This window comes from Pteropus vampyrus, unplaced genomic scaffold (assembly GCF_000151845.1).
Source record: "Pteropus vampyrus isolate Shadow unplaced genomic scaffold, Pvam_2.0 Scaffold213, whole genome shotgun sequence".
Taxonomy (NCBI): Eukaryota; Metazoa; Chordata; class Mammalia; order Chiroptera; family Pteropodidae; genus Pteropus; species Pteropus vampyrus.
In genome coordinates, this window is record NW_011888994.1 from 784,434 (window position 1) to 787,575 (window position 3,142).

At 36.4% G+C, this 3,142-nt stretch overlaps 1 protein-coding gene across 6 annotated transcripts in view; it reads right to left on the reverse strand.

Moving 5' to 3' along the window:
- The window catches only part of ARHGEF28 (Rho guanine nucleotide exchange factor 28), a 272,376-nt gene that overhangs the window by 63,502 nt on the left and 205,732 nt on the right, over positions 1 to 3,142 (reverse strand). The gene's annotated exons all lie outside the window — the stretch shown is intronic.

The following is a 3,142-nucleotide window of genomic DNA, read 5'->3' on the forward strand; positions in this document are numbered from 1 at the left end:
GGGGGCTAAGTGGGAGGGGGAAATGGGGAATGATTGACTGCTCATGGATGCAGGGTTTTCTTCCTGGACTGATGAAAATGCTCTGGAATTAGTAGTTGATGGTTGCACAACCTTGTGAATATACTAAAAACCATTAGATTCACTGTAAAGGGATAAATTTTATGGTATGTGAATTAAATCTCAATGTTAAAAATGCATCATGAGAGACAATAATTCACAATTTTGGGAGCACAGGAAGTTCTAGATTAGTATTTCCAAACTCCCATGTTTTGAGAAAGAATCTAAAACATTAGCAATAGGAGTAAACAAATCTACATGTAGCTTTGTTATTTTATCATAAAAAAAACTCTCCTTAGTTGGGAACCCACTAACTTTTAATTATTGTTGCTCATGTTCTATTGCCCACTCTGTACTAAACACATACCCATATCATTTCATTTACTCTTTTAATCCATTGATCCATTATGACCAAAAAAATAGGAATGGTTTCCCTCATCTTTCGAAGAGAGAGACATGAAGAAGGTGAAAAATTTTCTCCAGAACCCAAGCCTTTCTGACACAAAAGGCCATGCTGTGGACTACACTACATGATAATTCATCCCAAATGGGGTTAGGTTATTTTTAATATATGAAATTGAGAAACAAATTAAGAAAAATTACAGTACAATATAAATTGTCTGAGAAATACTAAAGGGGACAGCATCTTCCTTTCCAAAGTCCTGTCAGTACAGCTGTGGACAGATTTCAAAGCGTGCTTACACATCGTCTCACCTGACCAGCATAACCAACACGTGACCCAGGTGAGAAGGGGTCCTCATTGCCAATGGACTTTTTTGGTTCACATTAGAACATAGGCATACCTAATTTTATTGTGCTTTGCTTTATTTTCCTTCACAGATGTTGTGTTTTTTGCAAATTGAAGTCAAGACCCTCCACCAGCAAAAGGATTACAACTCTCTTTATTACAATACTCACTTTATGATGGTGGCCTGAACCCAAACCTGAAATACCGCTAAGGTCTGCACATACACAGGATCAGTGAAAACTAAGAGCTAGTCTCATCTTTCAAATAAGGTATCTTTTTGGAACCACTTTTTAGAATCTACTTTGTACTTGAAAATTTTCTGAACTTCATTTTTTCCTAACTAGTATATAATCTAACGTCCCCTAATTCAGACTGCCTCCACCCCAAAAGGCATGAAATAATAAAATGTCAGAGAGGTGAACTCCATAGTCAGGACTGCAGCACATAGTCAAACATTGCCCTAACCCAGGTGTCGCCAGTCCCATTGCATTCTGTATGAATGGCACTACCCTGGTGTGTGTGAGCAGACTGTAGGGTCATATACGCAGCAGTCCTGTTGATGCTACATTTAAATATGTGATTAAATTTTATTGTGATTAAAATTTTACTGTGATTTAAAATTTACATTAAATTTTACTGTGATTCTTATAATAGCAGGGGTAAAGGCCATGCATAAGTAAACTTGAAAAGGGTATGAGAAATCAAATTTGCTTTGTACCAGGTATATATAATGCCTCATAACATTTTAAACCTGAGTATCATTATTTCCCATTTCACAGATGGAGAAATTGAAGTCTAGATGAGTTAACAATTTGTCTGAGATCAAGTAACTAGAAAATAACAGAAGTTGGATTTAAACCCAGGTCGGAATGGTTTCAAATGCCAGGCTCTTTCCTCTATACCACAATGCTTCACCCTAAGGATCATATCTAAAAAGCTTACCAAAAATGACATCCTGTCTTTTGATGACATCCTTTTCCTGCCTACTACAAAATGAGGGGTCCACCACAAGACTCCAAGATTCTGCTTCGAACTCCTGGGCATCATTGCTGAGGTCACTCCACAGAGAAGAGTCCACGACATCTAATGTGTTTTTAGAAAAAGAAAAGTCGAGAGTAGAATAACAGGCGTAACACAGACAGACCTTCACAAGTATCCATATTTATGGATTCATCACACTAAATAAAAATGCTATGAACACAGAAACAACTAAGCCAAAATACTGTTGATATGGAGTTGAAATATATGAAAAATAAACTGGTGAAATGGTACAAATCAAGACTCCTCTCATGAAAGCACAGAAGACTTAGATGTTAACACAGTGATTATGCATATGCCAAAAAAAGAGACATTTGAAGATTCTTTTGTTTGTTTTGGCTTTCCCTATTTTGGTTTTACTTTTAGCAACCTTCAGAGTCCACAATGTACTTACAGAATCATGAACACTAATTTCTTTTGCTCCAGGTTATTTTGCACTGTTTGCTCAAATCTAAATTTTGTACTTGTCCACTTGGTTTGCTCTGTACTTGGCTTGCTGTCCTTATTATAAACGTGAAGCAGGGTGTAAAGACTCGAGTCACATCTGAGTACAGATTTTTCTGACAGAATTTGACATCTCTCTCTTTCTCTCTCTCTCTCTCTTTCTCTCTCTCTCTTTCTCTCCCCGACTCCCTCTCACTCTCCCTCTCTCCTTCCTTCTCTCTTTAGGAAAACTAAACTCTATTTGTCCAACTAGCACCCCTGAGAGAGATTCTAATTTATGCAGTAAAGATGACATGAAAAGGGGTTAATATCCAAAATTATAAAGAAACAATTCAATTTAAAAAACAGGCAAAGGGCCTGAACAGACATTTCTCCACAGAGGACATACAGATGGCTAATAGACACATGAAAAGATGCTCAATGTCACTGATTATCAGAGAAATGCAAATTAAAGCCACTTCACAGCTGTCAGAATGGATTTTATCAATAAATCAATAAACAATAAGTGTTGGTAAAGATGGGGAGAAAAGGGAACCCTTGTGCATTGTTGGTGATATTGCAAATTGGTGCAGCCACTATGGAAAACAGTTTGAAGGTTCCTAAAAAAGTAAAAATAGAACTACTTTATGACCTACCAATTCCATTTCTGGGTATTTATCTGAAGAAATCCAAAACACTAATTCAAAAAATATATGAACACCTATGTTTATTGCAATGCTATTTACAATAGCCAAGATCTGGATGCAACCTAAGTGCCCACTGACAGTTGAATGGATAAAGAAGAGGTGGAGATATATATGTATATGTATGTATGTATGTATATATGTATATGTATTTGTATATGTATATGTATGT